The following is a 24,625-nucleotide window of genomic DNA, read 5'->3' as shown; positions in this document are numbered from 1 at the left end:
AGAGCAGCATTTTGGGAACCGCATTCTGGCTCGGGTAACCAGACATCACTGACATGGGCCTCGATTGGCCGCCATATTGTCTAGATGAGAACACATGCGACTCCTTTTTGAAGGACTATATTAAAGACAAGGTGTACAGCAGTAACTCCGAAACCATTGCTGAGCTGAAAATAGCCAGTCAGGAGATTATCGACAGCATCGATGTTCTGCGGGTCATGCAGAATTTCGCTGTTCGTCTGCGCCCCATCTTTGCCATTGATGGCAGACATACCGAAAATCTCATAACCTAAGTCCGAATACCTGTACTGACGTTTACATGTTGAATTAAATGTGTGCACGCCGTATTTGTAACTAATTTACGTTTTTTGTCATACAGTTTAATTATTGTCAGCCTTGATTGCATGACTAGACCTTAAACGGCAAGGAATGTCAGGCGATACGACACTGATTCTTCTTGTGAAAAACTGACGATTTGTAAAGAGTGTATACAATTTCTCTCAAGATCACATACGTCTAAATGAAATACATTTTCTACTTGTGGGATAAAGCCGACGATACAGCTTTATACGGAGACTAATCGTAACAGCATAGTTCGCCAATGGTAAGTAATATTCCTGCAGATGTCTCTCTCCCTACCGCTTTCTCGGGTATTTCCACTGGTGATGCGGTGCCTACGTTCAGAATGCAGCATCTTTAACAACAAAATACTTTCTTCCTACCACCCGTGACATTCTTTACTACCAGTTCGCAGTGCTTCACTTATAGCCCACTATCCGTAACTGTCCTCGATCAATTTGTGCCTGCAAAACCATGCTCAGCTGGTATATTTATGTTTAAATGCAAAATCATAATTAGTAGCGCTTTCTAAGGGATTACTAGACGTACATTGGTAGTTACATAAGTTTTACATTGCGTCAGTCGTTGAGGGTGATCTGAAGGTTATATTATTCTTGAAGAATCAAGTTCGCCAAAATCAGTAGTAATTCTTTTTATTGCCATCATCGATTTCGCCAGATATACGCTGTCGTCATCGGATCTTGTAACATTATTAGATGTTCATGGTTTTACAATACTGAAAATCATGTAGTTATGTTGCGTCAGACTGTAATAAAAAATGATAGGGAACATCAGCATGTCACAAATAAAATACTACACAATTGAAACATATAACGTGTTGTGCTCATGTCGAGCAGTGCGTAAAGTTACCAGATATAATGATGACAGCGTGGTTCTGTCGAAACCGGTAACTGTAATAAAAAGAATTTCTAGCGATCTTGTCAAACCGAATTCTTCAAGAGTAATATACGTTATTAATTTTAATAGTGGTATTTGTTAAAATCTGTTAATTCTAAAATTATTCAAAATTTTAAGTGTTCTCCTGAAAATGCAATAATCATAACTGACGAAACTTTAATGAGATATACGGTAAAGATGACAGAGCATCAAAAATAACGAGGAAACAAAGGTGTGAACAAGCCATCAATAAAGACAAGTTACTCAGATGTCCATAACAATATTACTAGGTGATCACTCACGCCACAGTACTTCCAAACCTGCATCGACGGCTAAAGTAGATTCCAAGGTTCCCAAGTATACTACAGGCTGTTCTCTTACCTGTAAATAAAGAAAAATCTGTTTTAATGTGAGAGATACTGGATGCAATATAATATAACAGTCGTATACACTTAAAATGCGAAAGCATGCAACGCGAAGTAGCAAACTATTCTGAGGCTGATTTGTCTCATTTTATTCTGTGTAGAGGACTGAAACTGTCTACAGAAACCGGTTAGCAAAAGCAGCATATTTTTCCTCATTTTCAGGCACTCTTGTCGACCGCACTCTTGTGCTGCATTTTAAGTTGTTTACGAGCTCTGTTCCGAGATACTTTCTGAGTTAGTAAACGAGTTTTTGATCAAACTGCATACTCTGGGAGAGCAACTATGCACCAGACTGTCCATATTCGTCATCGATGTGAATCTATGCGCCTTGCAGAGTGTTTGAAGATAGCCATAGGGAGACTCTAGGTCACGCAGGGGCTTAGCAGGAACCGTTCTTTTAGAAAGATAACCATCTCTTCTCACCACTACACCTTTCGCTTCCTTTCTCTTTCCGTTCATACTATCAACTGTATCGAGCCCTATTAGTTCATCTGCTCTGTTTACTCACGAAAGCGGACGTTGTATCTAGATTGCTGTTTTCTCTTAATTACAAATACAGTTGACAGTTACAGTCACGAATCTCTTTAATCTGTTCTGTTCAAAATAGGTGTCAGTGTCAGTGCAATTTTAGCAGCTGGGTGAGCCGGCCGGTGTGGCCGGGCGGTTCTAGGCGCGTCAGACCGGAACCGCGCTGCTGCTACGGTCGCAGGTTCGAATCCTGCCTCAGGCATGGATGTGTGTGCTGTCCTTAGGTTAGTTAGGTTTAAGTAGTTCTAAGTCTAGGGGACTGATGACCTCAGATGTTAAGTCACATAGTTCTCAGAGCCATTTGAACCATTTTGAACCGTCAGCTATTCTTTCACGCAAATATAAAGTTCTACAGGCAAAACAGTTACCTTCAATAACATTCAATAGTCGATTATCAGTTTAATTTTCGTTACACTATGGTCACATTTGGTGAATCTCATATAGAATGTGGTCGGAAATTCCTGTTACAAACTTCTAGGACATGTAGAGGGTAGTGAGTACATAACATTTAGAATAGGAACCCCTGCCCGGAAACGTATCTTTTCCCTTCTACGACAGTTTCAATGCTGCTGATTATCTCATCCACACCCACGTGAGGAATGTACTTAGGCGTGACCCAGTACAATTGTTGCAATCTATTTGAAAGGAATACTAACTCGTTCCGTTATTACTTACGCATTTGCATTACAACTTATACCTCGTGGTTTACATTAGTCGACAACAACAAGAAAGCAGCATCTACAGCACCAGCCGCAACGTACCGATACATTACAACAGCGGCGACCACCAACGTTGTTACACACATTGTACCTCCAAAGCATGTTCTGGTTCACTCTCTCCATCCCACCTGGTGTCTAACCAATGTCTTGTGCAGCGGCCAGAACTCGTGCCAGCAGATCTTCCTCTGTCTCTACAGGTGTCTCATAAATTAGGCTCTTCATACGACCCCACAAGAAGTAGTGTGGCGGTGTGGAAAACGTTCGTGATACAGCCGACTAGCAGCTCTTCCGTTACCTCCAGCTTCGCCATACACAAGGAGTATGTCTGTGTATTCCGCAAACGTGTACTGCACGATGTTTCCCCTACCGGTGATGCACAGGTATAGGCTCGGTCTCACAGCAAAGCGGACAATAAGTGACATGTGGGGATCGTTTGACGTAGTACACGTTATCGCGTCTACCCTGCTGCATATCATGATAGGGAACTCTGAGAAGTTTCTCTTACCCTAAGCAGACGTTGACGAGATACACATCAGAATTGAAACTGTAGTAGAACGGAAACGATACGATTCCGGACATGGATTTCTATTCAAAATGTTCTGTACTCACTACCCTCTACATGTCCTAGGAGTTTTTAACGGGAATCTCCGACCATCCTGTATACAACGCACACTTTCTCCATAGAAAACATGGAAAATCGACAACTAAAAAGAAATTCTAAGCGCTCTCCTTCGCTGGCCGGCCCTACTAGTGCCGCTACGTTGTGAAGAATCTGTCTGGCGGCATTCTTCCCTTACCCGCAAGGCAAGACCACGCGGCTGTTGCCCATCACTCGATGAGTGAGCGCCGCGTGATACCGAGTGATACCGCGTGCGCGTACATAGCGAGTGACAGACGAACGCTACTCATTCGGATTCACCACTCTGATGCAGTGCTCTAGCGGGTACGGTCACGTACGCAGCTACATATGCAGCCCACCGCATCAGGCTTCAATCTTGCGACACAACAGTGAGCCCTAAATGCGCCGCCGAGTCGGATCTCTCGGGTATATGCGGGCATGGACGCGCACGGGCGGCTGTTGAAATGCCGAGCCGTCGGCGCGCCGACCGCGCATTCGAACGTCAACGGTCAGCGTGCCGAGTTTCTGACGTCATAGCATGGCAAAATCACGTTCGGGAGTGTTTCCGAAAGTGCAGAGCAATATCTAGCGCGTACGATATTCTGAACGCGCATCTGAACGTTGATCAGTCATACGGAGAACCCCAGCTACAGCACATGACGCCATTCCTCTTCACTACAGAGTCGGGAGATGCCATATTGGCCTTCAGTTGAAGACCCATATGTGGTGGGTTTTAAGGGAGTACATACCGTTTCAAAAAAACAGCAATTTGAGAATCTCTCGAAAACTCGTCGTTAATCGTACCATTTGTCGTAATGTAACTACGGGAAACGTCATACTGGTGGTTAAAGAATTATCAAATTATAAATTGCATGTTATGAAAGTATTCCGTTTCAAGGCAACGGTACATTGACGAGCGAGCAAAAACGCATTTTCTTGGTGCAATTTATTATGGTGAAATGTCAGCTGATAACATATCTACGATTAAAGTTTTCAGGAGATGGTAAGTTGTAAAGTATCGTCGTTGGTCATCAGCGGTCGTTGTAGTGTACTGAGCAGAGAAGCGGCATTGGAAGGTAATGCGTGGTGTGTTTCTCGTTCTCACCTCACTGCAACTAAATATTTTTCACTCACATTCACGTTAAGTAACTGTTTCTCCAGACGCAAATTACAAAATGTTTCAAGCAAATATTCTTTAGCCGTCAGGGGGACATCAATCAGCATGATTGCCTTCGTTGTAGCTTTGTTTTGTTACGAAGATATGAACAGCGGTATGACTTTTTTAAATGGCACCCTGTATTTTTTATTTGGTAATTCATTTCCTCTCATAAAGACCTATTCAAAAACATATCACAGTGTACCATTCACTGAAACAAAACGTTATTAACTACATAACAAAACATTGACTTTGGGTCCGGGATCACAAATTCGCCCACTTGCTGGAGTTTTCAGAAAACAAATGAAAACCCAGTAAAAACATAACACAAAATTGACGTTGACTCTCCTGTACCACTGCCCAGGAGTAGAACACTCAAAGGTGATCAAAGTAGTGACCCTGGACACCGATACACTGGAACACTCGTAAAATGAAAGAATTATTTACTGCTTCCAGTGTTGCCTGCTGCAGAGAATTACAAGCAAGCACGATACGTTCCTGCATGTCCTCTGGAGTTGTTGGAATATTGAGATTGACAACGTCTTTAATGCATCCCCTACGAAAAAAGTCTAGAGGGTTTAAATCAGGAGATCTAGCAGGCCAAGTAACTGTTCCTCCTCGACCAAACCATCTGGCAGGATACCTTCGGTTCAGAAAACGACGTGCGCGCAAGACCTTATGTGCTGGACATCCATCGTGTTGATACCATATAAGCATTCTGGTTCTTAGCGGCACTTCGTCCAGAAAAGGAGGAAGTATTCGTCTGAAGAAGTTGGCATACGCTGTGTCGTTTAGACTACCACTGATGAAATAAGGGACAATAATTGTTGTACCGAGCATCCCACACCAGACGTTAACTCTCCATTGACACTGATGTTCCACCTGTCTAAGCCATCGTAGGTTGTCGCTGGACCAATAATGCATTTTCCTTGTATTTACCTGTCCTTTGTTTGAGAAGGAACATTCATCGGTAAATAGAACATTGGAGAAGAAATTCGGGTTGGCGAGGATTTGCTGCTGCGCCCACTAACAGAACTGTACACGGTTCTTGAAATCATTCTCATGCAATTCTTGATGTAGGTGTAAATGGTAAGGATGGAACAGGAGGGTGGCCGCGCGGTTAGAGGCGCAATGTCACCGATTGCGCGGCCTCTCCCGCAGGATGTTCGAGTCCTCCCTCGGGCATGGGTGTGTTTGTTGTTCTTAGCATAAGTTAATTTAAGTAGTGTGTAAGTTTAGGGACCAATGACCACAGCTGTGTGGTCCCTTACGAATTCACACACATTTGAACATTTGATGGAACCGGTGATGTGTAAGAATATGACGTACACTGGGTTTAGGAATGCCAATCAAGTGTTCAAGCTGTCGTGCGCTCACATGTGGTTTCAAAGCAACGGAAGCGAGAACAGTAACTTCGGCAGCTTCGTCAGTACGAGTGCTACGACGATTGCGTTGTCGTGGGTTGAAACTTCCCGTTTCCTGAAGCGTCGCAACAAGACGAGAAAACATCCATCGGGAAGGTGGATTCTTGTCAGGATATCGCTCTCTGTACAGTTCCGTTGCCTGCGTAGCATATCGCCTACCTTCAACATCCTTAAATTGGGTAAGGCAAATGATAGGATGGTTCGTTGGAAAAGGACAAGGCCGGATTCGTTTCCCATCTTTCCCACAATCCGAACGTGTGCTTCGTATGTAGTGACCTTGATGTCGATGGAACGTTAATCCTTAATTTTATTTCCGTTGAATATCCGAAGTGTGTGATTGTCTGCAGAAAATTACCATATGTCATATAATGCGATTCTGTTGTTTATCCTCCCTGGTACACCTGCTTTACGCAGTACATGAAACCACTGCATGAGATTTGCCAAGAGGAGTTACTGTTTAAATCTTTCTATATTTCCTTAGGATAACCTAGTCACCCACTCACGTTAACAAAAGTGTCGTCAGCGAAGTAAAGTGGGGGCTTCTAAACCAAACAACCAAATCGTTTCTTTATTCTGAGAATTTTAGAGGGTTGTGTTCCTTACTGTGTAGCTTATGGATTTAATGACCTCCGTGTTGCCGAGACTCTAAACTCTGGTCCTTCTTTTCGAAGATTACAAACAGCCATAATCCTTAGACGTTAAGCAATACATTCTATACACTGAATGGTTCCTGAAATCAAACAGAGGGGGCGTTCGTAAAAAATAAAACACAAGTAAATAGTATAACAAAACATCTGTCATTCCACACCATACATTCCAAAATATTAATTTTTTTTGATTTTTTAGAAAGCCTTGCTCCACAGCTCTGAAATGGGTAATACTAAAGTCTTATTCTCTTTCTGAGATAAACATCTCAGTCATTACGGATGTAGTTTTATTTTGTCAAGCAATTAAAAGGGAAGAGTGGACAAAATGGAAACTTAACATCACCGCCATCGTCATTAAGTGAGTTGATAGTGTGTATGTAGTGTTATATTACGACGTAATGCAGGTGTAGTGTGTGTGCTATGTGAAGTGGCCAGTAATAAGAAATAAATGAACTTTGTAGCCCTAGCTTCCCAGATCACTAAATAACTTCTTTGCTAAAATATGTATGCAAAATAGTATTTTACATTGGAGATAAACTTTTTGCTTTTTGAGGTTGCGGTGTTTTAGCAGACAAGCTTTGTATTCGTGAGGACGGAGACTCCAATCACCGTAAGTCCATCTTCGTACAGGATGGCTGATGGGGTTTCGGTTTTTCAGTACAAAACGTCAAATCAAAAATACCTTCAATCGTCTATATTTCAAACTTTATTTTACTTAAGCGAACAGTTTCGGCGTTTCACAACGCAATCTTCAGGCCGCGTGACTAGCGTGTAGGAAGAATCCAACCTCATGTGCAATCGAAATAGCGGTCTGCACGCAGTAGCTGGTATCCGTAGGCTTTTTTAACAAAGTGGTCCCTTCGTTCGTCAGCTGGAGACTGCAGTCTCCATCCGATCATACTGATTTAAGATATCCGTTGTTTCGCTAAATTACTTGAAGCACATCATGGGACGGTTCTTACTACAAGGCCCGGCTGACTGCTGGGCTGCCAAATCAAACTATGCCAATAATTATGCAAATGTATGTTCGTAGGAATTACGTCTTTTTGTTGTAAACCTTAAGGTTTACAACCAGTTGCAAATAAAGATTTATTGGGACCCTTGAACTAGGTCCCAACAATTTTAAAATTGTCTTCTTCATAAGGTGTAATGCAACCTAAAAATTCCATTAGTGGTTACAAAAATATTTTAGAACGGACTAAGTAACAACCGTAGCTAAAAGTTTGTATAATAAGGATACTCGCTTGCTACAGCACATGCTGATTAAGAGCACTGAATGAAGCCGACCGGCTCGTCATACTCGATATCCACCTCAAGAATACAAATAAGTACAAGTCATGACTTAGGATTGCAGCACCATAGAACTGTATTACAAGTGAGCAGATCAAATGCCAAGTATAGTGGCCCCTTAACAGGAGGCTTTTGGCGCCGTGAAGTTGACTTGTACACAACAAAAGACAATGACGGCATCCAGATTGCAGCAAACAGTAAAGTCAACTACCCAAATGTGAAGGTTCCAGCACTAAGGAAAGTTAGCTGCAGAGGGCGCTAAATGTGTGCACCTATGAAATCCACCTAGACTGTCTGTAGTGAGTAGATTATGCAATTACAATAGAAAAACAAAAGAACATCGCGTCTTCCATGAGACCACTGTTAACCTAAAATGATATAAAATTAAATAAATATAAGAGTGCGTATAGCCAAGACAACAACGAAAAAAACTTCGTCGTGAATGCAGTAAAATTCTTGTTAAAAGTAGTAAATACTTCAAAGAGAGTGGAGGGTACACATTAAATTTATTAAATCTAATTGCTAAACCGGAGAAACTTCCGTTTATAATTACAGAAGTTTGCAAACATAAATTTGTAACACAGCAACGCTGCAACAACAACGCGCCGTGTATGTAGTAAATAATTCTATTAAAAGTGATAAATACTGTAAAGAAAATGGGGGGATGGGATATCATGAACTACAATTTATTTAAAGCTAATTGCTAATTTTTTGTTCTTCTTAAACAGTAATACCGTGACACATCCAAAACCCTCGTAAAAGTGATACACGGATGGACAGAATTATTATTACTACTACGACTACTATTGGTCCGTGTATCGAAGCGATCAATCTGGATATTTTCCAAGTATCGGGTAATCAAAAAGTCAGTATAAATTTGAAAACTTAACAAACCACTGAATAATGTAGATAGAGAGGTAAAAATTGACACACATGGTTGGAATGACATGGGCTTTTATTAGAACCAAAAAAAAAAAACAAAGTTCACAAAATGTCTGACAGATGGCGCTGGAGAGCAAACCTGCTACCGTGACGGGTGAGAGGTACGCCGATATGTTACAGAATCGCTCATTCCCAGCCTGGCTTATAAACACCTGCTGGAACGTACGATGTTTATGCAGGATGGCGCTCCACCCCATATTGCTAGACGCGTGAAAGATCTCTTGCGCGCGTCGTTTGGTGATGATCGTGTGCTCAGCCGCCACTTTCGTCATGCTTGGCCTCCCAGACTTCAGCTACTCGCGAATTACTACATCAGGTCGTTCAGTGGGCTTCATAAAAAAAGTGTTCGTCAAAATGTTCCAAGACGTGCTTTTATTGGTTTTGGGGTTATCTGAAGCCGCAAGTGTGTCGTGATTGACCGACATCTCTAGGGATGCTGAAAGACAACATCCGACGCCAATGCCTCACCGTAACTCCGGAGATGCTTTACAGTGCTGTTCACAACATTATTCCTCGACTACAGCTATTGTTGAGGAATGATGGTGGACATATTGAGCATTTCCTTAAAGAACATCATCTTTGCTTTGTCTTCCTTTGTTATGCTAATTATTGCTATTCTGATCAGATGAAGCGCCATCTGTCGGATATTTTTTGAATTTTTGTATTTTTTTGGTTCTAATAAAACCTCATGTCATTCCAGGCATGTGTGTCAATTTGTACCTCTCTATCTACATTATTCCGTGATTTATTCAGTTTTCAAATTTATACTGACTTTTTGGTCACCCGGTAGTTTAGCCTCTTAAAGCCACCGCGTATTTTCTTAGGTAACCGAACTTCTCTGCAGCTATCTCTTCATATTTCCTTAAATAATCTCCATGCCCCACGAAAGCCAAAGGAAATTTCATTTATAACCAACCAGAGGCCGCAGGACAATCTCCGGAAGTTAGTGATCGTACTAAACGAGGAACTTCCGTCTTGGGCTGTAACGTGATTTCACACGTTGTTAACTAATGAGGAAGCGGAGAACAATGGAGAACACGTCCTAAACGGCAGAGGAAAACCGCAGAAACCCGGAACAGCTATTATCATGTCTAGCAACCAGCGCAGAAGTTACTCCATCTTGTTTCGGGGAATAACGGCAGTTTCGATATGGCAACCTCCCTACCGCTCTCTCACTTCGGTGCAGCGCTGTTGCTAACCGATTATTTTTCCCACGCTTTGAAGTATGGAACACGAAACAATGTGTGAAAGACCTACACCCCTCCTCATATCATCATATCAAAATTTAGGAAAGTACAACCACAGTGATAAACAACAGTGGAGGTCGAGTACCTCTTAACAGCAGAAACAAACATTTTAGGTAACGCTGCTGTACAAAGCCCCTGCTGGAAGCGCTGAGAGAGAAGGTGGAGGAGGTGACGGAAGAGCGAAAGTAAAAGTTGCGACAGGGGTGAGGAGCATATCGGCTGCTCAAGTATGACTGTGACTTTGACTATTGGACGCCATGTAAACAGGCGGACGACGAAGACACATTAAAGTGTCACTGACACACCTATTTATTATTATCACGTGGAAGCGAATCAGAAGGTATACGTTGCCGCGTCTTATACAGTGACCATCGGAGACGCTGCCAAGTTCACACAGAATAAATACAGGGCTTACATTTGTTTTTCTTGGTGGGTTAACAATTTTACTGGAAGAACGTCCCAATTGTGTAACGACCTTTTTTTGCTCAGTATATGACGATCTTCATACCCTGCGAACGTTGAATAGTGTCTGGTCATTCGCTTCAGATAGTAATTGGAACAGTTTTCAGCCGTATTTTCTAGGTAACATATTGCTAAACAGAATCAGTATATAATTCTCAAAAGTTAAATATAAGTCCTACGAAGGCGGCCAGAAACAATATTTGCTCAAATATAGACTGTTGACACTACAATAGGTGCACAATACAGATGCCTTTCATTTCTACACATTCTTCGTCTCTGCTCCTCACAGACTCACGACTGCCCTCGCATTTGGTTCGACGATCAGGGCTGCACGTGTGGGGAGTTTGAGAGACTAAACGGGGAGGTCATCAGTCCCTCGTTCCGGAGGTCTGGAGATAGACGCCCTAGAGTTACTGACGTCAGCCAGAAAATTGATCGAATTGTGATAGTATGTTCTTGTTGCTATTTTTGTTGTTGTGGTGGTCTTCAGTGCTACTCTATCCTGTGCAAGCTTCTTCATCTCCCAATAACTACTGCAACACACATCCTTCTGAATCTGCTTACTGCTTACCATCGTCCCATCGACTCCCTCTCGATCTCCCCCCCCCCCCCCCCCACACACGCCCACCCTCCAATACTAAACTGACGATCCGTTGGTGTCAACTAATCCTTTGTTTTAGTCAAATTGTGTCACAAATTTCATGTCTCCCAATTCTATTCAGTACCTCGCCATTAGTAACGTGATATACCCATCTCATTTTCTGTAACAACACATTTCAAAAGCCTCAATTTCTGCTTCTCTGAGCTGTTTACGTCCATGTTTCACTTCCGTAAATGGCTACACTACAGGCAAATAACTCCAGACAAAACCTCCAAACACGTAAATCTATATTCGATGTTAACAAATTTCGGTTTTTCATAAATGCATTTATTCCCTTTACCACTCCCAGTCTACACTTTATATCCCTTTTACTTTAGCCTTCATTAGTTATTTTGCTGCACAAATAGCACAACTCAGCTACAACTTTTAGCGTTCCTTTTTCTAGTCTACATCCCATTATTCGTATTTTGCTTTTGTTGATGTTCATCTTATATCCTCCTTTCAAGACACTGTCCATTCTGTACGACTGCTGTTCTAAGTCATTTGCTGTCTGACAGAATTACAATGTCGTCAACAAACTTCAAAGTTTTTATTTCTTCACCTTTAAATTTAATTCCTATCCGGATTTTTCTTTGGTTTCCTTTACTGCTTGCTCAGTGTGCATATTGAATAACATCCATTCTCAGCCACTGCTTCCCTTTCCGGCCCCTCGACTCATATAATTGCTGTCTGGTTTCGGTACAACTTTGAAATAGCCTTTCACTCTTTGTATTTTACTTCTACTACTGAATTTCAAAGAGAGTACTCCATCAAAAGCTTCCTCTAAGTTTACAAATGCTATATAAATGTATGTTTGCCTTTCCTTAATCTATCTTTAAGCTAAGTCGTAGTGTCAGTTTTGCCTCGCGTTGCGGCACGGAGGGTTATATCTCCTCATCCTTAACAGGTCACCTATCTCGATATGTTTCGCTTTGCATTGGTAGATACTCACCCAGACGATGGAAACCAGCGCTGAAGATATACCGACTAAATATCTCCCAAGCAAAGGTCCCGTAATGGAAACTCGCAAGCAGCATCTGTAAGTTCATAAGATTTCAGGCGTTCGAGATTCTAAAGTGCTTGAAAATGTTTCAAAGTACAACTAATTAGGCATTTATTGCTTCCAAAAGAATCTTGTAAATGGCTATCAAGTCCGTATTTACTGTCCAACTAATACTGATGCAAATTAATGACTGTTTTTGCTGCAAGTTCTCCACACGAAAGCAGCGAGAGGTTCACCAATCCAACCCGAATGATTTTAACATTCTATACAGCCACTGACCCACAGCTACTCGCGAATTACTACATCAGGTCGTTCAGTGGGCTTCTTAAAAAAAGTGTTCGTCAAAATGTTCCAAGATGTTCACTAAATATGCCATGCGGAGTTTTATGTACGATAAGAACGTTCACACGCAACTAACAACCAAAAAACACTCTTCAAATTTACAGACTTTCACTATAGCGTTCAAAACTGAAGTCGCTTTATAATCTCGACAACAGAGCCGATAGAACGTGATGTGTAACGACAACTGTATCTATAATAATTTTTTCCTTTATGAATTTAGATAAGTTAATGTTGGCAGGGTTTTGAACTTCTTTTTCGGCTCGTATAGTGATGTTAAAGAAACTGCGAGTAACTTTTGTAATGAATATTATTATTTATGTTAGATTTCAGAGAATGTGATAATCAAAAGAAAGTGTACTTAATGTTAAAAATATTGTAAAATGTGGAAATTGTAATTTAAACACTTGGTCCATACGTAGGTAATGCATTAGAATATGTGTAATAGAAAACCTGTGGTGAATACCCTACCTGTAGGGGAGCGGGAAAAGGTGGAGGCAGGCGAGCGCGGGAAAACGCACACTGGGCGCGGTTCGGCGCAACGGGCACAGCAGTCAGTCGGAGGCGAGAGTCAGTAAGAGTCGGAGTGGTAAATTGATCCGAGGAACAAGTACTGTACCGAGGAGGCTACCTAGGAAAAGTGGATTACATTGAGCCTCGGGTACACCGATTCCGACGACTACCTGGCATGGCTATATTCTGAGGCACAATATTGTAAAGATTGCGATGCTAAGAAGATGGAAAGTGCCTATGTAGCGTGAACCTTAGCCGCGCTTGTATGTGTGCCGTGCTGCCCGTAACCTCGCTGCCCGCCAACCGCCGCACCGACTTGCACAGGTCAAACCTTTATTTCATCTTTAGAAGTGTAAATGTGTGGACCAGTGTTGAAACTGTTTCTAATTGTGTAATAATAACGTGAATCTTACCAGAATTGCTTTAGCCATGACTTATCCTGATCACTGACCTAGACAGGATCCTTACCTCGTATTGTGCAACCCGAGTATCCTGAACTGAAAGTTATAATTAGTGCAAATGAGAATTATCAGCAATCAAACTTTTGCTATAAAGAAATGCAATAGTTCTGTGAACTATTGCAAATGTTGGTAGAAGTATAAATAAACTGAAAGATAGTCTTTTGAATTGAGTTATCGATGCTATTTAATTAACTTGAGACAGAACTAATGACAGTTAAATTATTCAGAAGTAAAACAAAAGATTAGTTATCCATTGATTGAGAAATTTGAGTGTTAATTTGACTTTTAGTAATTAACAGTTTCAGTATAACGACCATAACAGTTTCAGGGCCCCCCCCCCCTTTTCTTGTTCATTCTTTCAAACCTTGAAATGTGTTGATCAGATTTGAGCAGTAAAGCTAAATTCTATGTTAATCCTAAGTGTATTAGTGTTGTTTTCCAGTTTTAATAGTGACATTGTATGTGGGCTTCAAAACTGGGTATCCTAGGGCAATCTATGCCCGATTTCAGTCTGATCAATATATAAAAATGCAATTTGTAGTAATCATTGATGTGTGGTGTTGTGTGAATTTGTCTCGTCCAAATTAGTACCAAGATAGAAAGCTTTAGTTCAGTGGATTTTTCCGGGTCCAAACTTTGTCATATAACGCATCATTACTACGCGTGACTATGTTTGTACATGTAACTACTTGTACAAGGAAAAGCTCACTCATTGCCTAAGTAGGCTGGCGACCGAATTATTAATTAACGGTAGCATCTACTGTGTGTACTTCTTGTCCATGCGAACGCGCAATTATACTATACATTTGCTTGATGCATCACTGTAGTTATTTACTGATTACAAGTCCGATCTTGCTTCTATTAGGTACACGCGGTCTATTTATGTACTAAAATCCTTGTTTATAAGGTGAAGCCCGTGAACTTATTACAGTACAGGCTTTATACAGCTAACGTACGTCCGTTAAAGGGCGGTAGCGTTACACGTGGCGACCGTGACAGGACATCCAGTTGTTGTCGATTACAAATTAATGTAAAGATCGAACAGTGGATGTTCAGTGGCACGAATAGCAATAAAAGTTAGTAAAATAAACTGCAGTGGGAGTCAAGTATAATTGTGTGGTATAGTTGGTATCTAGTATGGATAGAAACGTAGGCAGGGTAGATGCGCCAAGCGAAATGGAGAATGCGGCTGGCAGTAGCAGGAGTTTACGCGGCCAGATAACAGATGGCGTTAGCGGAAGACAATTAGCATACATACAGTACCATGAACACGTCAACGAGCAGATTGAAATGTCGAGATCGTATCGAACACAGCAAGGGATAAAACAGGAAGTAGAGGATGACTTGGTAGATGATAGTGGGTACGTGAACGAATCCACTGACATGTTTGATTCACCACAGATAAAGAAAGAACCGAAAGAAACTTCTGAAGTAGAACCGGAACACACGGATTCCGTAGAACAAAACAGTGTAAAAATTTTAAGCATGAATGACTTATTTGAACAATTAACCAAACAAATTGCAGGACAGAATGAACAGCTTAAAACGCACGTTGACGAGCAGCTCAAAACACACGTGGATCGAATTGAAGGACAGGGAATTAAAATTAGTAAACAAATAGAACAGGTAGAACAAAAAGTGGGTAATTTAAATTCTGTGGTAAATACTCTGAAACTTGAAGTTGATACCATTAACAAGAATATGGATACTATGCAGGGGGAAATTGTTAACATTAACAGTAGGTTCGATGTTGAAATTCTCAACATCCAAGAGAAAGTAGAACCTCTGGTTGAAACTAAGGTAGACGAAAAAGTTTTCGGTCTCAAAACTGAGATCGTAAACGAATGTCAACACGGAATATCACGATTGGAAAAGGTAGTTTTAGAAACTGAAAGGGATTTAAATAAAAAAGTAACCGGATGTGTTCAAAATTGTGAACAAAATACTACGAAAATTCAAGGCAGAATTTTCGATCTGGAGAGCAAAACTAAAGACAGGCCTGGTGTTGTCTGTAATGGCACACCGATTACGAAGCTATTAGAAGGCGAGGAACGCTTCGATCCAGCCAAAAAACATAACGGGTGGCATCCGTTAGATTTTATCAAAAATTGCGAGAGAATATTTCCTGAGCACCTGTCTGATCAGGAAAAGATAAACGTTGTAATTAGCGCCTTAGCCGGTGATGCTAAGCGCTGGGGAATAAATTTAAATACCGAACGAATGACGTTCGAAGAATTTAGACAGAAATTTACGGAAGAATATTGGTCTGAACAAAAGCAGGACCACTTATGGCGGGAGTTCATCATGGCCAAACAGCATGATAACAGGGGCAGGAATTCTTTGAAAGATTTCTGCGAGTATTGGTACCGGAAATTGACGCATTTAAGAGGCAGAAGATCAGATTCAGAAATTATCTGGGAGTTATATAAAAAGCTCCCAGAAGATTCAAAGAGGTATGTAGGAAGCAATCATCGCAGCTTCCAAGCATTTCTCGAAAGAGTCGAAGACGAAGATCATTGGCGCGAAAGTCGTGCTAATTATCAAAACTTTGGTAACCGTAATAACCGAAATAATGACGAACGAAATGACGGCGATGGATTTCGCGTCAATATAATACAAAGAGGAAGAGGCAGAGGAAGAGGCAGAGGAAATTATCCAGGTCGCGGTAGAGGGTATACCGCGCAAAGTAATAACGACGCGGGAAACTAATTTCCGCGAACGTTGCGGGCCAAACGGAAGCGGACAATACATACCGGCCCCGATTTGAAAAAAGATACCGGACCGACCGTAATGTAATGAGACAGGCTAGGGACAGGCACGGGACGCTGCGACGTGTTGTGGCGAAACAAGCGTCAGCTGCGAGCCAGAATGAGTCATTTCTGCCGCACAGAACGCTACATGTTAACAGGCGAGTGGAGCATCAGAGGGCAACGGCCCAGCCTAGCAGAACATCTGTTAGGAAAGAAGCCGCTGGAAATACGGCAGCAGTAGATACGAACATAGCCGTCAGGGCTAATGAAAACTTTACGAGTGATAATTCCGTGGCAAAGGAAACGATAAAGGAAACTATGAATACACAGAGAGGTGCGGTTAGCAGTGTTTGCAATGAAAGAAAAGGCGAGGATGAATTAGCAGAAGTAACTGATTGGCAGGTGCAGATCGACGATCTGTACAAGGGCCTAAAGCAATGTGAGTGGGAGGATTTTAAGAAGGAGTATGAGGCAAAGAAAGTAGTTAATAGGAAAGGAAATGATAGGGACGTCGATAAGGTAACGTGGCCCGAATTGAAAGGGGAGAGAATAAATAGCGCCGCGCAAAGTACGCGTGCCGTCAATAAGAGGCAGATTAAGAATGGGAAGGATTTGGAGGATGAAATCCTCAGCATTGACGAAGAAATAACTTCTGCTAACAGTCCGCAAATAGTACAAGCTGCTACCGAGAGGCACCGCGGAGAAGGGGCAGATGATTACTTGAAAGTAATTAAAGTCCACGAGGATTACACCGAATATGAAGTCACAGTGGATGTGAATAAAGCTGAGGATGAGGCCGTATTGCCAAAAGAGGAGGTTGAGTTGAAATCCAAGCCTGACGACAATACAGAGGAGGAACTTAGTGCCTGTCTCAGAAAAGCTTTTATGTTAGAACCTGAAAGCGATCCGGAATGGTCGGATTCCGACGATAGTTCGGATGATGAAAGGTACGCAAATACGGACGAAAATGAATGTACTAACTCTCCCTATTGTGCGAAAGTAGAGTACTTAAGTGACTATGATATTGAGAAAGAAAGTAGTGGTGATTCTAGTGAAGATGAATTTTCAGGTGTAAATGAAAATGAATATACTTTTACTGAAAGAGGGTATGAGAAAATCAGTGAAAGTGAAGAGGATGCAGTTAATGTCGATATTGTACCTAACAATGGCAACGTATCAAAACAAAATCCAGACGTTGAAACAGAACAGAGAAAGAAAGAACCACCAGACAACTCAGGGTGTATTTCGCAGAGGGTTCAGGTTATTAATAACTTTGAACTTCCGGAACCCAAGAAACCGCCAGATATATGCAAAGTGAATGTGAAAAGCATATCTTGGGACGATGCTATCGTCGACCCGGATTTGCTCAAGGAAGACCACGATAATGAAAAACATGCGACGGTTAGACAAACTATAATACCAGTTGAAATTTATAACGTGAAATTGCAAGTACTTCTTGATACTGGGTCTCAGATAAGTGCAATTTCTCAGTCATTTTTCGAACACATTTGTGATAAGCCTGGGCTAGTAATTATGTCAGTGACAGGTGTAAAAATTGTTGGTGCAACTGGTAAGGCTAGTAAGCCGGTAAAGAACCAGATTTTGGTTGAATTTAGCATAAAAGGACAAAATTTTGAACATGATTTTTTGGTTGTGCCAGACTTGAGTACTGAAATGATTTTGGGGATAGATTGGTTGGATAAAGAAAAGGTTATCATTGATTGTAGCCAGGGAGTGATCAAAATTAATAGTACATTTAGGAATGTGGAATTAAATTTTGAGGAAAGTGGGAAAGTGTTTGAGTCTGAGATCGATTCTTTGTTGTTGGAAATCGACCAAGGGAATGATGGGTTGACAAACAAGTACGAGGTGTACCATGTCCAGAGAATATTAAATGAGAGTGACGAGCAGGGGCATGAATTTAAGGGAATGGTGGAAAGTTTAGGAGGAATATCTACCGAACAGAAAGCAGAATTGCTTGAAATTTTAGATAATAACAGCCCCGTATTTTCGGACAAACCTGGCCTAGTTAAGGATTTTGAATACCAGATTGAAACCATAGAGCATAAACCTTTTTTCGTAAGACCGTTTTCGATACCCATATCAAAGAGGCAGGCTGTTCAAGTAGAAATAGATAAAATGATAGAGTGGGGGGTAATCGAACGAAGTAGCAGCGAGTATAATAGTCCCCTTATCATAGTGAACAAAAGGGATGGGGGAGTGAGAGTAGTTATCGACGCCAGGACTTTAAACAAAATTGTAAAGAAGGAAATTGACAGACCTGAAAATCTGGACGAAATGCTCCAAAAATTTTATAACGTGAAATATTTAACCAGTCTGGATATGACAGCCGGATATTGGCAAATCCCATTAAGTAAAGAATCCCGTAAATATACTGCTTTTCTATTCGCCGGGAAATGCTATCAGTATAAAGTAGTGCCGTTTGGGCTTAGCACATCTGTGGCAGTATTTATTAGGGCACTGGACTTTGTGTTGGGGAGAGAACTGAGTTCCCGGCTAACCATTTATGTAGACGATTTACTGATTGCTACAGAAACATGGCAAGAGCATTGCGAGTTATTGCGAAAAGTTTTTGTTGCTCTACAAGCAGGGGGCATGACACTTAAGTGGAAGAAATGTGAATTTGTAAAATCGGAAATAAAGTTTCTGGGGCACATTATTACTACAAACGGCATTGGAAAAGATCCGGAAAAGTTAAGTGCAATATCAGGGTGTCCAGTTCCTAGAAATAGAAAACAATTGAAAGCCTTTTTAGGTTTATGTGGATTCTATAGAAAATTCGTCAAAGGGCAAGTTTTTAATAGTCCTCATTTGAATAATCTACTTAAGAAAAATAGTGCTTTTGTGTGGACTGAAGGGTGTATGAGGGATTTCGAAAAATTAAAATACGAACTTTTGAGTGACAATATTTTGCATCACCCCATACTCTCGGAACCTTTCCATATGAGTACTGACAGCAGTGCGTATGGAATTGGTATAGAAATTTTCCAAGAAATCTGTAATGGCGAAGAAATCGAACACAGGACTATCGCGTTTGCAAGTAGAACTCTAACAAAATACGAGAGAAACTACACAATTTCGGAAAAGGAAGCTTTAGCCATTATATGGGGGCTAAAGAAATTTAGAAATTATCTGTGGGGCCATAAGCTCGTCATACATACTGACCACAAAGCTTTAACTTTTCTTAAAGATTGCCGTTTACTAAATGGTAGACTAACTCGTTGGGCGTTATACCTACAACAATTTGATTACGAAATTTATTATGTCAAAGGTACTGAGAATTATGTGGCAGATGCTTTATCTCGATTGCCTAATGGTATGAGTGAAGTGCCAAATGAAAATGGGGAAGAGGGTACTTTTCAGATAAGGTATATGAATGAGGTTTCAGGAAAGAGGAAAATTGAGCAGATATGTAAAAATATGAGATACCATCAGAATGAGGATTCAACCTGGAAATCAGTGAAGGTAAATTTTGACAGTGTGCAGTATCCTCAAATTAAGAAATATTACAAAATCTTTAAAGGCGTTTTATATAGGAGGAAAGATTTAGTTACTGAGGAATGGAGAGTATGTTGGCCAAATCAGTTTGATACCGAGGTCATAGACTATTTTCATTTAGCATTGGGGCATAGTGGGCCAAAGAAGTGTTTGGATAAATTGAATAATGTAGTAGTGATTGTTGGTAGTGTTAGTAAGAAGGTAAAGGAACGAATTAAGTCATGCGATGTCTGTCAAAAGGCCAAAGTGCCGAATAAAACTAGTAGGGGACTAATGCAAAGTACATTGCCTGAAGACACCCTTGACTTATTATCGGTGGATTTATATGGTCCCCTCCCAAAGACTTCGGGAAACTGTGCATATATTTTGGTGATTTTGGAAGTATTTTCAAAATTTGTGAAATTATACTCCTTGAAAAAAGCGACAGCAAAAGCTGTATTTAGTAGGATGGTCGAATACTTCAGGACCATCGGGAAACCCAAAGCAGTACTATCTGACAATGGACCCCAGTTCATATCCAAAATTTGGAAGGAGGGAATGGAGAAAGTAGGTGTGGAGGTTAAATATGTTGCCGCCTACCATCCTGCAAGCAACCCGGTTGAAAGGTACATGCGAGAAATCGGGAGATTGTGTAGAACATACTGCAGTCACAATCATAGAGCCTGGGGCAGATTTATATCGGATTTTGAGAATGTCATGAATACATTACATCATGAAACTACAGGATTTCCTCCGGAAGAAATTTTGTTAGGCAGAAGTAGTAAAAGTTTAATTGAAGAAAAACTAGAGTTTCCACCTTGTACAAGTTTGGGGTTGGATCAAAAGAAAGAATTGGTGAAAAAAAGGGCAAAGCAAAAAGCTGAAGCTAGATCTAAAAGACACAATAAAAATTTAAAAGTTTCAAAATTTAAAATTGGAGATTATGTTCTTTTAAAAACCCACGAAAAGTCTAGTGAACTAAACCATGAAATTTCAAAATTTAAATATATTTATAATGGACCATATATAATACAGAATATTCCACACGACAATGCTTACTACCTGATCTACCCAAAATCCAAAAGACCTTTAGGTGTAAGAAATATTGTGGACCTGAAACTGTATGTTCCTAGAAATGAGTGAAATAAGAATAATCAGAAAACGACTGGCAATAAATGTGCTGTATCTTATGCTGAACCCAAGTTATTCTAAAAGTAACTAATCTTTGTAAATGTCTGTATACCCTTGAAAGTGTGCTAATGTAGTTATGTAAGTTTCAGATTACCACTTGTACCGTAACTGTAAAAATGTATGGAGAAGGGATAAAGGCTATAAGCCAGATAAAAGATGGGCCTGTCAAAAAGGAAAATGGGCAGTGTATGAACCATGATATGAAGGACTGCCAAATACTAATGAGGACAGATAAATAGTCGATGGAAAATTGTAAATATGATCCAGAAGAAGTGACAATATGAAGTGAAAAGGACTGCCCAAATCCGCATAATAGGCAGCAAATAGGTGTATTTAAATTTTTTCAATATATGTGTGTGTACTTTGTTTAGTAAGTAAGGAAATGGACTGCTATTCAAAACAAGCAGCGACAAATTATTTTATAGTGTGTACAAAATATGCAATTGGTTTGTAATTAAATGTTTGTATTCCATAATTTTAAATTATTTCTTTGATAAATTTAGGAAAAATAATTAAATTACTATTTTAGTAATGTTATGATGATAAGTTGGACTGTGCAAAAGGCACTTGAGTAAATGACAAGTAAATGTTTTTGGAATGTTAAAAAAAAAAAAATATAGACCTATATAATGTGAGTGAAAGGAAATAGGTGGTATAAAATTTTGGACATTTACGTAAAAGGATTCAGAACAACTGTATAAATGTAATATTTAGTGTTCCCATTAAATTTACACGTTGTGAAAATTACTGGAAACAGGGGCATGTGTAACGACAACTGTATCTATAATAATTTTTTCCTTTATGAATTTAGATAAGTTAATGTTGGCAGGGTTTTGAACTTCTTTTTCGGCTCGTATAGTGATGTTAAAGAAACTGCGAGTAACTTTTGTAATGAATATTATTATTTATGTTAGATTTCAGAGAATGTGATAATCAAAAGAAAGTGTACTTAATGTTAAAAATATTGTAAAATGTGGAAATTGTAATTTAAACACTTGGTCCATACGTAGGTAATGCATTAGAATATGTGTAATAGAAAACCTGTGGTGAATACCCTACCTGTAGGGGAGCGGGAAAAGGTGGAGGCAGGCGAGCGCGGGAAAACGCACACTGGGCGCGGTTCGGCGCAACGGGCACAGCAGTCAGTCGGAGGCGAGAGTCAGTAAGAGTCGGAGTGGTAAATTGATCCGAGGAACAAGTACTGTACCGAGGAGGCTACCTAGGAAAAGTGGATTACATTGAGCCTCGGGTACACCGATTCCGACGACTACCTGGCATGGCTATATTCTGAGGCACAATATTGTAAAGATTGCGATGCTAAGAAGATGGAAAGTGCCTATGTAGCGTGAACCTTAGCCGCGCTTGTATGTGTGCCGTGCTGCCCGTAACCTCGCTGCCCGCCAACCGCCGCACCGACTTGCACAGGTCAAACCTTTATTTCATCTTTAGAAGTGTAAATGTGTGGACCAGTGTTGAAACTGTTTCTAATTGTGTAATAATAACGTGAATCTTACCAGAATTGCTTTAGCCATGACTTATCCTGATCACTGACCTAGACAGGATCCTTACCTCGTATTGTGCAACCCGAGTATCCTGAACTGAAAGTTATAATTAGTGCAAATGAGAATTATCAGCAATCAAACTTTTGCTATAAAGAAATGCAATAGTTCTGTGAACTATTGCAAATGTTGGTAGAAGTATAAATAAACTGAAAGATAGTCTTTTGAATTGAGTTATCGATGCTATTTAATTAACTTGAGACAGAACTAATGACAGTTAAATTATTCAGAAGTAAAACAAAAGATTAGTTATCCATTGATTGAGAAATTTGAGTGTTAATTTGACTTTTAGTAATTAACAGTTTCAGTATAACGACCATAACAGTTTCAGGGCCCCCCCCCTTTTCTTGTTCATTCTTTCAAACCTTGAAATGTGTTGATCAGATTTGAGCAGTAAAGCTAAATTCTATGTTAATCCTAAGTGTATTAGTGTTGTTTTCCAATTTTAATAGTGACATTGTATGTGGGCTTCAAAACTGGGTATCCTAGGGCAATCTATGCCCGATTTCAGTCTGATCAATATATAAAAATGCAATTTGTAGTAATCATTGATGTGTGGTGTTGTGTGAATTTGTCTCGTCCAAATTAGTACCAAGATAGAAAGCTTTAGTTCAGTGGATTTTTCCGGGTCCAAACTTTGTCATATAACGCATCATTACTACGCGTGACTATGTTTGTACATGTAACTACTTGTACAAGGAAAAGCTCACTCATTGCCTAAGTAGGCTGGCGACCGAATTATTAATTAACGGTAGCATCTACTGTGTGTACTTCTTGTCCATGCGAACGCGCAATTATACTATACATTTGCTTGATGCATCACTGTAGTTATTTACTGATTACAAGTCCGATCTTGCTTCTATTAGGTACACGCGGTCTATTTATGTACTAAAATCCTTGTTTATAAGGTGAAGCCCGTGAACTTATTACAGTACAGGCTTTATACAGCTAACGTACGTCCGTTAAAGGGCGGTAGCGTTACACGTTCAGTGGGCTTCTTAAAAAAAGTGTTCGTCAAAATGTTCCAAGATGTTCACTAAATATGCCATGCGGAGTTTTATGTACGATAAGAACGTTCACACGCAACTAACAACCAAAAAACACTCTTCAAATTTACAGACTTTCACTATAGCGTTCAAAACTGAAGTCGCTTTATAATCTCGACAACAGAGCCGATAGAACGTGAGATTTCTTTCATCTTAACAGAAATTCACGTGCATCAGTTCCACGTTGATCTGTACAATAAGACGTTTCACAAGCAATTCCTAGCGACACAGAACCATATTACAAATCCCTACACAAAGCGCAAGAACTTCTTAATTCCTACTGGCTGATAATTTAGGCAGCCATTCAGAACAGCTCCAGCCCTCAAATAGTCGCGGTAATTCTTACGTCATTGAATTTAATTACACAAAGCAATTTACAAATGAAAATTCTACATTTGCGAAATCAAGTTTAATTTAAATAAAACAAAATACGAAATACTTCCATAAATCAAATACTAACTGATTTAACACCTGTTATTCCATCTGGCTATTTTTTCCCAAAAGCATGCACACTGTGACATACTTCACACACACCACATGATTTATGATTGCACAAGTTTTCCACGCAAACATTTTACATAACTCTTGATAAAATAAAACTTCCACGAATTACGTATGTCCTTCAAACATTCTCTCAGTCTCATCAGGACACTCACACAACAAAACATAGTTAAATAATAATTTTAAAGGGGTTAATATTATATGTTCAGCTATTGTAATGAAAGCAAAGAGAAGTTTTTTTTAAAAACTTATATGATCTGAATCGTCTTATATGAACTGAATCTTCTTAGTTATAGTTTCAGCTGAAATTATAAATGAACACGGTATAGTCCCTAGCTCTGTTTCGTAACACCAGAAAAGTTATTGGGGCTTTTAGGTTAAAATTTATGTCTCTAAAAGTATTGAAGATATGCTGAAGAGATTTTTACAGCA

The sequence above is a fragment of the Schistocerca nitens genome, chromosome 7, assembly GCF_023898315.1.
Source record: "Schistocerca nitens isolate TAMUIC-IGC-003100 chromosome 7, iqSchNite1.1, whole genome shotgun sequence".
In the NCBI taxonomy this organism is placed as follows: Eukaryota; Metazoa; Arthropoda; class Insecta; order Orthoptera; family Acrididae; genus Schistocerca; species Schistocerca nitens.
The sequence above is the reverse complement of the archived record's forward strand: the minus strand, read 5'-3'. Positions refer to the sequence as shown.